We start from the raw sequence: 13,888 nt of genomic DNA, 5'->3' as shown, positions 1-13,888 counted from the left end.
GTTTGTTTTGATGTCACTTTGTTTATTAAGTGGGTCTTTTGTTGACAAATTTTGGTTTCATGGACTCCTTGCAGTGTTTTGTATCTGTGTCGTATCCTTATCACTTTTAACTCATTTGTTGCTTCTCTCAATGAACATATCTAACTAGCCCTGTAAGGATTTATCTGTTGGCCACATTTGCTTCAACACTAGCCTGAAGTTTTCAGACTATAGGAATTTATTCAAGTAAATTATCCTGTGGAATGCCTTCATATTACTAGGCTATCAGTGTCTTGTTACCTATAATTTTGGGGACTTTGAAAGCACTCTGCTTACTACTTAGTTTGTTTAATAGAATTATTTGGTGATGCTGAAAGTTAAAAAGTGAGAGTTGGTTCTTGACTTTTAGGAGCTTACATTCCAGAGAAACAGGAAATATAATACAAAAAACAAACAAACAAACAAAACAAAACCCACCTAATTACAGAAGCCTGCCAGATCAATGAGTGATTGGTATCATTTAAACTTAATTAAGGAGGCTTTCCTTCCCCAAAGAGGGACATTTGGAGCTGAGATAAAAGGTAGTGATGAGCAAGTTTTTAATATTCCTTATATTCACTTGAATAAATTAACAAAGCATTCTTTGGGTGTAGGAATGAGCCTGAGACTTCCAAGAATGGATTATTTTGAGTGAGATTTTATTATAGAAAATCCAAATAACAGTGATTTAAACTAGCTTAGAAGTGTATTTTTCTGTCACTGAAATACGAGGGACCTTCAGAAAGTTCATGGAAAGATTCATGTTATCTTTTAATTCCATTTTTCCACGAACTTTTTGAAGTACCCTTGTAAGTCTTGAGGAATTGGACAGAGACACACATTCCATCCATCTTTCCGCTCTGCCGTTCTGAGCGCATCGCTTGTTTCCATTTTCAATTCTCACGGTCCAAGATGGCACCAGCTAGCGTGTTGTCATTTTAGGAAGCAGGAAGGGCCACGCAGGGACAGGCAAAAGGGGATCCTGTTGAGTTAGCAGTTTCCAGGAGCCCCACACTCTGCTTTCATCTCACTGGCTAGAACCTGGTCTTATGATCTCTCTTAACTGCAAGGAAGGCTGGGAAATACAGTCTGTTTGCTGGGTGCATTGTAGGCTCAAGTAGAATGTTGGTTCTGTTACCAAGGAAGCATGGAATTTTCTGCCCTGAAGGTCTAGATGCTTAGGAGACGACTGTTGCTGGACCCAAGGAATGTACTGGAACAGTGTCAGAGAAAAGGAAGGAAAGAGATGGTGGTCAAAGTTATGTAAATAAGAATAGGGACTTGTTGGAGGAGCTAGGATGCTATGCGGAAAACTTTAAATTGCTCTAGTACCTTTAGTAGAGATGCTGACCCATTCTTTAAACATTACAGTTAACCAAGGTTTTGCTTCAAGATATTCTGGTTAAATTGCATTTAATATCTTCAAAAGCAATAGCTTGATAGAGGTGAAGATGTGGTCTGTGCCAAGTTTGATAAGAAGAAAAGCACGGAAATATATGGTTGAAGATAGAGAGTAATGTAAAGTCATTCTTTTAATAATAACCTGATGGGTCGCTATGTAAGATTACAGACAGTTCTAAGAACAGAATGAAGTCTTTGATTTGTGTGTGCGTGTGTGTGCTTATTTGAGTACCTTTGCTTGTGAACTCAGCAGGAGACAGTAAATACAGGCAGAGTGACTGTGCTGCTTCTCATGGGGAAAGGCTCTCCAATTACCCTTCCTTCTCTTCCTTTCGTCCTCACAGGGTGAGTGCAGTTCCCCTCTGGGCCCCGTGGGGTTGAGTTCAGTGTTTCCTTCTATTTATTGGAGCTCTGTGAAGTGCCTCATAGAAGACTGTGACTGTTCTATAGGGACAGGACCGATAAGTGATTTAACTAAAGTCATTAGACAGAAAACACCCAGCTAGCAGAACATTTGCACACACTTTGTAGAAGTAAAGGGCTATTCTTGTGAGCTCTGACTCCACTCGTGGCTATGGTAAAGGGAAAAAAAAAACCCCACAGTCTGAGAGTCAGAGTACAGGCAGCCTGGCACAAAGCCGAGGCACAGAGTCACACTAAGTACTCCCGGAATACTTCACCGAATGCTGAGGTCCCTCGAGTCCTATGGATGCAGTCATGTAAAGCAAGAACTGGCATTTACATGCACAGTCCTGAGGCACTGCAGAATACTTAGTTGGCAAAGTAAAAATTAGACTCTGCACTTACAGGAAGAAGTAGCTTCAGTCATTTTAGAAGCATTTTCAGCAATGTTTCATCCATACTATACATGTTTAAGCAGTATCAGGCATTGTTCTGGGTGCTGAGGATTCAGTGGTGAACTGTGACATGTCCCTTGGCTGTTCTGGACCATCTACAGGGTCCAGAGGAGGAGCCACATGTTAAACACTAGTTCCATACATGGAGAGGGTAGGTAATGTGTCAGACCTTGACACATGCAGTGAAGAAAATAGAAGATAATGTACTAGAGAGGGGTGAGGAAGAGGGTGGAAGGCTTCCCAGGGGAACTGACTGGGCCATGCCCTGAATGGTCCAAGGGATGATGCAGCCATGCAAAGATCTGGACAGAGAGAGCAGCAAGTGCAAAGGCCCTGAGGTGACATGGCTCGGAATGTCCAAGGAACAGAAGGAAGGCCCATTGGACGTGTTTTGGAAAGGAGAGAATGATGAGTTTAAAGGGACCAGAGGGGGAAATATCTATTTGGGGCTTGTGCCAGTGGTACAAGTGAGAAATGATGGAAATGATGCTGGCTTGGACTAGGGTCACAGGTTGCAGATGAACGTGTGTGGGCAAATTTGGGTTGGGAGGTGGGATGGGGGTTAGAGCAAAAATTCTATTTTGATCATGTTAAATTTGAGGTGGCTTTTGGACACCAAAGTGGAGCTATCAGGTAGGAAATTTGATATATGAGTTTCAAGCTCAGTAGAGAAATTGGGATAAAGGTGTAAGTCTGGGGCACATTAGTGCATAGGTGTTGGAAACTAAAGAGGATTTCCTGATTACTTCTCAAACAGAAAGGAGCTGAAATTAAACCTCTATATCATTTCTTATAGAAAATATCATTTCCATTAGTGTTTGACTAGAGAATTCATTTTGGAGGTATATTCAACATGGTGTATAAAAACAAAACAGGTTTGCATTTAGAGGAAAAAACTCAGAATTATTTCAACAGTGACTTACCTGTAGTTACTATAGTTACTGCCTGTAGTTCTGCAGGCAGAAAAGGACAAACCTTGTCTTGTCGTGATGAGGAGGCAACTTCTAAATGTGTTCAGGGGTAGTCACATCTTTGATAGTATGAGAGAAGTGCACTCCAATAAACATGCTATTTAGCAAAGCCCCTAACCCATGGCTTCTGTGAGTTCCCTGCCATCTGGTCCCTGGCTGGAGAGAGGAATTTTTCTTGTATATGTGTCTCCATAGCAATGAGTTTGCAGTTGATATGGAAAGTAAGCAGTTGCCTTGGCAACGGAGTTACTGATGTGGTGGCTCCCTTGCTTTCAGAGAATGGATAAGCTGACCAAACCAGTTTAGATGCATTCATGGTTCTGGGTGCCGTAATGCAGGGCTGCACATGCTGGTCCTGCCCCTGTAAAATCTGCCCAGCTTTAAAAGCGATTGCAGCACCTCCCCTCCCCCCTTCCAGAAGGAAGGGCTTGCAACAGTAATAAATCAGACAAAAGTAGTTGCTGTCAGTTGAAATAGGTTATAAGAGGGATCTCCTTACAGACTTCATTTCGTTTACCTTAAAGGAGAATGTCGTAGTCAGGGCACATTTGGTTGCAAGGAAAAGAAAGCCAACCGAGTTGGCTTAAGCAAAAGAGTGCTTGTCCTAAGGATATAATAATCAGCCCCACAGACCAGTGGCAAAGAGCAACCAGGAACATCTCAGGGTTGTGGCGATTGGAACTGCTCACTCTGTCCCTCTGCAGCCACGTGGACGCTCATCTCTGCCTTTCTTTGGGGATCCATTCTCGTCTCCTCTTTGCAGCCTGGCTTACTCTGTGTGGCTCTCGATTTCTGCCTCCTCATGCCGTTGGCTTGCTCTCCTGGGATGTTGGTGCCAACCCCTGTGATGTGATCATCCCACCGCCCAGCAGCGTCGGTGCCATCATCTCTGTGCAGCGTCTGTGTCATTGGTTCCAGACACACGGGCTTGTTCTCTTTGTGGGTCAGGTGTCCAGCCCCGGTCAGTGTAGCTGCTCAGGCCATCTCTTCATCTGGGGTTAGGCTGGGGCTAGGGCTTGAAACATACCAGCACCAAAAAGAACTTCTGGAAAGCCCTTTGATCTTTTGAAAATGTTTACTAATGAACATGGAAATAATAAGGAACTTCTGAGTATTTTTTGCTGCCGCTTCCCTTTGTGTTCTCATGAATATCTCTCACAGGTGACAGGGATGAAGATGCCAGCGAACTTTGGGACTGTCCCGAGCATCCTCTGCTGCTTTATCATCTCTGTGATGCCTTCATCTTTCTTTCATTCATTTCCATGGATCTGGACCTGGCTGTTCCCAAACTAGCAAAGTTTTTCTTTGGTGGCTACTTCTTGCTACCAGCTACCCTCAAATTGCCTCTAATCACAGGGTTGAGTGATTACCAAAAATTCTGAACTCTAGCCCCCCTGGTCCAGACAGAAATAAATGACAGCTATCCAACACACATTTTTCTAATTTCTAGATCAAGAGATTGGGTACTAATTCTTGCTAACCTTTGTGTACCAGCCGATGTCACCACATTGATATTTTTTAAATGGGGAAAAATGTAACCACTCTATGCCGGGTACTGGGACTACAAAGAGATTACAAAACTCTGGTGGAGGAGACTGGACAATAATAGAAAGAGACCAGGAAGGCTATGAAGTGGTTTTTGCCAGTTGCCAGGGGATTGGCTGATGGCCACAATTACGTGGTTTGGGAATCCAAAGGAGAAAATTATTCCTTAAGGGTTAGCAGTACCATGGGAGGAATACTGGAGAGAAGGTAGAATTTCATTAGCTGGTTCCTTCAGGATGGCCAGGACTGGGGCTGGTGACAGGGAAAGAGGAGGTCCCTTGGGTCATCAGAGTTGGCTTGGACACGGAGGTGGGAAGGCACAGGGGAGAAGACTGAGTGTGGAAATAGGAATTGACATTTCCACACGGCTCAGAGGAGGCTGTTTGGAATTGTGCAAGATACTTGTATCCATGGTCTTAGAGTTTTCCAACAACTATGAAGTAGATATTATATGCTTTTTACAAACGGGGAAACTGAGGTTCAGAGAGGTTCAGTGGCTTGAGGTGATACAGCCAGATGTTGAGCCAAGGTGTGAGATTGCTTTGCTTTTTCTTTACCCCAGTTGGCTCAGGCAGAAGGTTCCTGTGGGAAAAAGAGGGAAATAGATTTGGGAAGGTAGGCTGGGCTACACTGTGGGGTCTTGAGCGCCATGCCAAGGAGCCCGGACTTTGCTCCAAAGGCAGGAGAGAGCCCTTAGGCGTTTCTGCGCATAGGCACAACATATATCAAGTGCAAGTCAAGTGTTTCTTTCTAATGCCTCAGAGGTTTTTGCAGCACCCTGTTCTCGGCAGCAGACATTCTTGCCACCCGGACACGTTTATGGAGAAAAAGGCCACAGCCATCACCGAATGATTTTCCGTAGATTTAACCAACTCAAACCAGATTTGTATGCTACCAAACAAGGAAAAAAATAGTCTGCTGCAGCTTATTTCTCATTTTATGTGTGTTGCTCTTAGTTTTAATGAATCTTGTTTTAACTGGCCATTGCTCATAGTTGTCGGGGACAGCAGTTCCTGTTAATGTCTTGATTGTTCTGAAATGTATACAGTTTAGAGAGGAGGGAAATGTGTGACCCACCCCTCGGCACTGCCTTTTGGATTTGGTAATGTGTTGGTGTTGGAGTGGACGTTTCCCTCCTCCTGTTCAAAATGGTGGCTGATGTCTTTTCCCCATTAGCATTTGTAGGTAGGCACAGTGATGCTGACCCTTTCATTCTGTAGGAAACAGGGTCAAGTAGGCGATTTCCTTTGCTCCTTTGTTCATTCAACCATGTTTAGTGAGTTCTTGGAATGTGGGGGCTTTTTGTGCTCACTACTGTGGGGGACACGAAGAGGTATAGAAGTGGGTCCTTGGGGGACACCTTGAGTTATGCCTGATGCTTCCATCTCCAACCCGTACCTGATCGGTTACAAAGGTCCCTTGATTCTGTCTCCTGAATGTCTCTTCAGCTGTCCCTTCCTCTCCACCTGCAGTGACACCAACTTAAGGAGACTCTCCATCCTTTGCTGGATGCGCAGGAGCCTCTGGCTTCCTTCCTACCTCCCCGGTCCCGTCGCCCCTTAGGTCCATCTTTTGTAGCGCTGCCAGAGGATAATTTAATGTCACAGCTGTCAGTGGTTCCTGCTGCCTGGGGTGGTTTGTCTCAAAGTCTGGCTCTGACCACCAGCTTTAGGATAATCTAGAGTGTTCATTAGAAATGCAAATTCTGGGGACTTAACCAACACTTACTGAATGAGGATTTCTGGTGGTGCTGCCTGGGAATCTGCATTTTAGCAAGCTCCCCAAATGATTCTTCTTTACACTGGAAATTGAGAAACAAGACTTAGAGGATCAGGTATAAACCCTTCAGCAGGGCTTGTAAGATCTGCCTTTCACTTTTTGTTATGGAAGGTTTTGGTGGTGTAGTTTAATGGACTATAATGTACAATATATAGGTATATATAATGGATAAAGTGTAGTGTAACCATCTTGGGAGTCCACACATCATATGATTCATTAACGTGTAACCCATCTTGTTTCATTCTGTCTCCCCCTACTCCTCCTTACACACCTTGCTGGATTATTCTAAAATAAAAACTTAAATATACTTTATAAATAATTCAGAACATATCTCTAATACATAAGGACTCTTAAAGATACACACACACACACACGCGCGCACACACACACACACACACACACACACACAAATTATTATAACACCGAAAAACAAATTAACCCTAATTCCTTATCATTACCCAAAATCCAGTTAGTGTTAGAATTTATCTGATTGTTAAAAAAAATTGTCAGTGGTTTGTTCAAATTAGAATCCAAAGAAGATCCATCCACAGCATTTGATTGATGTATCTCTTAATCTCTTTTTGATTTATGCTCCTTGCTCCTTCCCCTTCCTTTTTTATTCCCCCCGCTCCCTTACCATTTTTACAGGAAGCTGTGTTCTCTTTTGTCCTCCTCTTCAGTCGCTATTCTGGACTCCCTGTTACCCCAGAAGGCCATATGCTGTCATACCGACTTTGACTTGCACACACCGTTCCTTCTGTCTAGAAGGCAGACTTGCTCCTCTGCAAAACCTTCCCCAACCTGTCCCTTCCCATTTTAACTTTTGTTCCCCATTGTCCATTATTTTATAACACTTACTTTGCAGAGTAACGGTCTCTTTAGTATCTACAGCTGCCCAGTGTCCTCCCTCCACTTCTCTCCCCACCCTGAGATTGAGGGCAGGAACCCCAACTTGTCCATTTTTGGATCCCCCGAGAAAAGCAAGTTGCTTGGCATATGGTAGATACGCATGAAATATGACAGAATGGACATATTCTTGTATTTTATAATGAACTCAGTTTCAGCTGTTTCGGAGCCCTTGAGTATTTACTGTTAATAGGGTTTGTGTACCCTGCGTGAGTAGCTTTCTCTAAAGAACACTGCTTCCTAATTTTTTCTCACTTTACTGTGATACTGTGAGTTTGCCCAGGTAACTACCTCTGTTTACCTTTAATGGCCAACAGCCACCTTCCTTTCTGTTGTTGCCATCACTACCACCCTCTTATCAAGAAGTAATTAAAGGAAGAGAGGAAACCTGTTTTAGCACCACATTTGCTGACCAAGCAGTGTTTTATAGTTGGGAGAGAAAGAGATGGTTTGAGCGTTATACAGTATGGGACAGCTGGCCCCTGCCCTGTGTAATTTACTTAATTGTAGATGACACCCAATAGTCTGTCACTTTAAAGTGAACTTGGGTACAGTCGATGCTTCTTTGCTGATTGTGTTCCCTATATACTTTGAGAGAGTTCTTTTCACTGGGATCCTGGAAGATGATGTTGGTTTATAGACAAAGAGTCTGAGATCCAAGCAGTGAAATGACTTCCTAAAAACCCACATATCTGTGTGAAAATCCATGGTCTGTTGCCTCTTGGCTTTGATGCCCTTTTCTCTGCACCAGCTCACTGCCTCCTGCATTCTTCAAGAAATCTGATTAATTGGAAGTAAACATGAACTTGTGCCATTTACGTGGGATTTATTTTCCTTCATACATCTTATTTTGAATCACTGAATGTACTCAATTTTTTATAAGTAATTAATCACTTCTGTTAGTGACCTCTGAAAATGTGCTTAAATCTTTGAAAATATGCTTAAACCTATCAAATTTTTGTTTCATTCATTACTCAGAATGTCAGAATTTTAGTCTTTGAGTGAGTCTTTGGACACTATTTTACATTACCTGTGAATTAGTAGTTAGCTATTGATGAAATCCACACACGTTCTTCGTGGAGAGCAAAGGACCCAATCCTGTTTGTTGGTACTGATGTTACGTGCAGAGTTTGCAGATTGCCCAGAAGCAGTGACAAATGTGACCAGAGGATTCCTGGAAAATTTTTTACTTAAGCACCTGTCTTGATTAACTCTATGTTCATTATCTTTGGTTCTTTGACTTATTGTAAAGGGTTCCCCCCCCCACCCTGTCCTTAGCGATGAGTTTATATTGGGGGGAGGTGTTTCCCAGAAATAATAATGTTAATAAGTAAGAAGTAATATCTCTCCTCTATGGTGCCCTAAACTCTCATAACTTGTTCATTCATTCAGCCAATGTTGACTCCATGCTTCTTTATTTTATTTTATTTTATTTTATTTTAACTTCTCAATATACATTGTAGTCTATTTTCAGATTCCATGCTTCTAAACAGGCTTGGACTAGGCCAGGGAAAAGGATGGTAAAAGTATTGTCCCTGCCCTCCAGGAATTCCCAGTCTAGTGGGAGAGGTAAACATGTTAAGAAATAGTGTTCAACATGGCGAATGCCACACATACAAGGTGCTATGGAAGGTTGAAGGCAGTGACTGCCTCTTGGTTTTTGTGCAAGGTGACAGAGAGAAAGCTTGGGTGGTACACAGAACACTGAATGAGGTGTTTAGGAGATCTGGGTGGCTCTGTGACCTTGGGCAAGTCCCTGCATCTCTCTGGACCTTAGAATCCTTTGTTCAGTTCAATCAACCTTCTCTTGTGAGCCCACTGTGTTTATTCAGTATGTTTATTTAGTATTTCATCTGTAATCTCAGTTGGTCTAGATCCGTGGTTCTCAAACTACTTGCCATGGAGTGTTTTATTGTCCCCACTCCACGTTTTTGTTAGACACGTGGGATAAGCACCAGGTTCTAATCAGCATCAGATAATCAGTGTCAATGTGGTGTGTTGAGAACTCTGCCCAAAGTGGCAGAGCCTGGATGTGGCAGCCTACACAATGATGTTGTGCGTGAATGCATGATTTCCATGGGGAAATGTCAGAATAAAGTCCTGTCCTCACAATGCTAACTCTGCAGAAGTGTGTGATCTTCAAAGCCCTCTCCTGTGCCGTTATTCAATTCCCAAGAGGTTGCTTAGTTGGAGAGTCACTAATTGTGCTTGAGCTGGATCCTGTGTCTCCCTGGGGCCCGCTGGATCTCTCTTTCTCTCCTGTGTCTCACAGTCAGCAGTTGGGAACCAGCTCTTCCGAACACTCCCCCAGTGCTCATGGGACCCTGGGATTAGAGAACAGGAATTTCAAGTATCCTATTACTGCAGCAGTGGAATTCTAGGTGTGTGCATGACTGTGCAGACGTGCTTAGCACATGCACATACGTGGTCAGATGTCTTAGGCCAGGCATGTCCACAGCGAGCTATTGGTTTTTTTCTTTCTCCCTGTACATTTCTCTTGATGATGTTGTCTTCTTTATCAGAAAGCTTTAATAAACTTCTGTGGTTTGAATGCATTCCCCAAAGTTCATGTGTTGGAAACTTGACCTCCAGTGCAGTGGTGTTGGGAGGTAGATGCTAATGGGAGGTTTTTGGGTTGTCGGGGCACTATTCACATGAATGGATTAATGCTGTTAGCGTGGGTGTGGGTTCCTTATACAAAACAAATTCAGCTCCCTTCTCTCTCCTTCTCATATGGGATGATGCAGCAAGAAGGCCCTCACCAGATGCCAGCCCCTCATTCTTGGATTTCCCAGCTTCCAGAACTGCAAGGAAATAAATTTCTCTTCTTTGTAAGTTACCCAGTCTCTGGTATTCTGTGACAGCAGCACCACGTGGACCAAGGCAACTCCCAGTGAAGTAGGGGATTTGAAGAGTACTTGTGATCTTGCTTATCTTTCCTCCCCAAGTTCCTGCTCTAGACAGGTGCACCCCTGGGCTCTGTCTCCTCTACTTTTGCTGTCACTATGTCTTTTCTGCCTTACTCTGGATATGCCTGCTGTCTCTGCAGGTGTGATGTATTGCTAGGTGGTGATTTTGTTAGCAGTGGTTGAGTTTTTATAAAATGCAATCCTAGTTGATTTTTTTTCTCCCCTTATGTAAAATGTTTGACTTACACCCTTTGTGCCAGTTGTTTACTTTGGTGCTGAGGTGTGGTGGTTTGTTGGGGAGCTCCATCTTCTGGCCATGGCAGATCTAAGGCAATGTTTACCCTCAGCAATTCGTACATAGCCATGACAGTTTTCAAATAATCTATTCAGAAATGGCAGCTTATTCACATGGTCTCATTATTGGATTTCTCATGGTGCCCTGTGTACATAGTGGGCACTTACCTGTCCATGCAAGTGTTGTGGGCTGAATTGTGTCCCTTGCAACGATATGTTGAAGTTCAAATCTCTGGTACCCATGAGTGTGACCTGATCTGGAAATAGGGTCTTTGAAGATGTAATCAAGTTAAATTGAAGTCATGCTGGATTTGGGTAGTCCCTAATCCAATATAACTATGTGCTTAGAAGAAGAAGAGAAGAGACAGACACACATCCAGGGGAGAAGGCCATGTGATGCATCTACAAGCCAAGGAACACCAAGGAAGCTGGGACAAAGACATAGGACAGATTTTCTCTCAGAGCTTCCACGAGGAACCAACCTTGATGACACCTGGGTTTTGGACTTCAGGCCTCCAGACCTGTCAGAGAATAAATTTCTGCTGTTTTAAGCCATTCAGTTTGTGGTGCTTGGTTACAGCAGCCCTGGGAAACTAATACAGCAACAAAAGTAAGTAGCAATGAGTTTCTGCCTTTACCGAGAGACTTCAAGGGTAAAACCTAGTGAAAGGTACTCAGGAATTAGCCAGTGGAGCTGCGTCCTTTTCCAGAGGAGGGACCTGAAGCCTAGAGATGTGTCACAGCCGCACAGTGGGGGCTGTTGATAGATTTGAATCCAGAACCCGGGGCTCCTAAGCTTAGAACTTTCTCACTCGTAACACTGCCTGTTCCAGTACATTTGAAACCTGAGTGCATTCGCATTAAAGAAAAAGAAGCCCTAAAGTTAGGGGGCAAATGGTTTGGGTTTGTTTTCCCCTCCATTTTTTTTTTTTTTTTTTTTTGACAGTGAATGAGGGGACCGTGGATCTCGACAACAAAATGGGGAGAGTTTATAGGGTTCCAGTCATATTTGCTACACCGCCTGCAGACAGAGAGCACGGTGGCACGGACTGGTAGGGCTGTGTTCTGGGACCGTTGCTAATTCAGCACGCACTTGAACTTCCCTTTCTTTGTCAGGGATGATTTGCAGCAGGTGCGGGTACACTCCTTTCTTTCTTCCCTTCTCTCGTCTCCTCTCTTCTCTTTTCTCTAATTGAAAGCATGTTACAAATGGCTTAATTCATATCTTCTATTAGGTGAAGGTAGTATGGGGTGATGGCGCAGGAGAAAGGCTTTGCGTTTTAGATTTACTTGAAACTCTTAAAAGGAGTCATCCCACTTTAAACTCATGAGACTTGTCTTATCCTCTCAGAATCCCACTTGCTCTTCGGAAGGTGCCCTTCCTGACGGCGCTGCCTTTCTTGGCTCACTGCTCCCTACTTCAAGTTTGGGGTGTCTATAGATCTAGCCCAGCCCTTACCTCCAGTCCTGTAGTGCTGCGTGCTCCCCCTCCCTCAGTAGGGCTGTCTCCTTTACCTGGTCATCTGTCCCTGGTGCCCCCACTCAGTTGCCCTCCCTGCCAGCAGCAGGAGCTTAGATGCATTGAACTGGTAGGGTGGTTCTTGCTACTTGGAGGCTTGAATTGGTACAAGCAGGTGCAGTGCCTGCCCAACATTTCTTACTCAGGGCCTGTCTAACCCTTGAGCTGGGAAAGAGCGGTCCTTGTTTGGGGTAGCATGTTCATCAGAAGAAAATCCTTTTGGTTAAACGTGAAATCATGAGACTCTGTTTGCACAGCCGTGGATGCCCAAGTCAGACGAGTTCTTGGTACAGAAGAGGGGGGACTGGATGGATCCCTTTAGAATTATTCATGTGTTGGCCGCTTTGTTCACGATGACTCAACATTTGCATGACCTCAGTTTTACTAAGTATCCGAAGGCACTTTTGTTAAGTGTCTTCCATCTGCCTAGTGTAACAACGTTTTATTTCTGAGAAACAGTTATGCCCTTTAAACCAGGCTGCTTTTCGAGGAGGAGGACTCACTCACTGCCCTCAAAAGCTCAGGCCAGTCTGGGGATGGGCAGTTGGGCTGCTCCTTGAGTCAAGGTGATTCTCTCTCCCAAAGTTTTCACCCTCCGTAATTGGCCCAGGAGACCAAACATACATAAGCAAATATGGTTTCCTGTACACCAAACATACATAACTAAATATGGTATCCTGTACACCAGACCTCTGCACCTCTGGATCATGGCAGGCTGAATCCACTGGTAACCTCAGCAGCTGAAGAGAGAACTTTCTGGAGATATTGCCACTCAGACTGTCTGCAGCTCATCTGCTGTGAGGCACTGAGCTTCTTCCTTCAGTGCCCTTCTTGCCTAAGTGCTATGGACAGTAGCTGCCACAAGAAACTTGAGAATGTCAACAGCGGCACCTCTCACAGCATTGGCAGGGGAGGGCAAGGGACTCCAGAAGGGTTTTTGGAGATTTTGGTCATACGAGTGAATTCAATTACTTTGGAGCGTCCTTGGGCCATTTTTATTTTCTTTAATACCTGGTATTTTATTTTGCTTTGTTCCCCCATACCCCCCTCAAGAATAAAGGCACATTCAATAATAAGAATTCTCTGGTATCCAATACGAAATGATACTGCTTGTCAGTTTGAAGAAAAAGCAAATTGTCTGCTCTGTGTGTTGGGATTTCCTCTTAAAAAAAAAACAAACAAAAAAAAACAGCTTAGAGAAAATCCCTGAACACAGTCTCCTGATTGAAAAATCTATTAGTGGATTTCACTGCTTTATCATTTTCTTAAAGTAACAGTTTTCCTTACTATTATATATACATACACATATATATGTACTGTGTGTGTGTATACACACATATACGTGCATGCATTGCTATTGAAACATATGGCTGAAAACATTCACAGTGCAGAATTTTTTGTGGTTTACAAAACTGGGGGAAAAAAAAGCCTTTTTTCAAATAATTATTTATTTGGAAAGAACCTTACCATTCCTGAGTCCACCCCTCTGCTGTGGGCCAAAGGGCAGGGGGCCCCCTCTGTAGCCATGACTGGCCTGGGTCATTTCTGTGAGACTTCCATGGCGGGTTTGCTAAGATCATATGTTGACACCTCCTGGCCACCTGTTGTATGGCGAATTTGGCCCCTTACACATTATTGTCAAGTGATTGTTTCCAGCCGTCCCACTGTGGCCTGCCAGCCAGCAGATCA

The 13,888-nt window shown here is 43.7% G+C and overlaps 1 protein-coding gene across 5 annotated transcripts in view; it reads left to right on the top strand.

Moving 5' to 3' along the window:
- Positions 1-13,888, top strand: part of FOXN3 (forkhead box N3) — a 387,084-nt gene that overhangs the window by 174,482 nt on the left and 198,714 nt on the right. The window lies entirely within an intron of this gene.

The sequence above is a fragment of the Cynocephalus volans genome, chromosome 3 (genome assembly GCF_027409185.1).
Source record: "Cynocephalus volans isolate mCynVol1 chromosome 3, mCynVol1.pri, whole genome shotgun sequence".
In the NCBI taxonomy this organism is placed as follows: Eukaryota; Metazoa; Chordata; class Mammalia; order Dermoptera; family Cynocephalidae; genus Cynocephalus; species Cynocephalus volans.
Note: the sequence above shows the minus strand (reverse complement) of the source record. Positions and strands in the feature narration are given on the sequence as shown.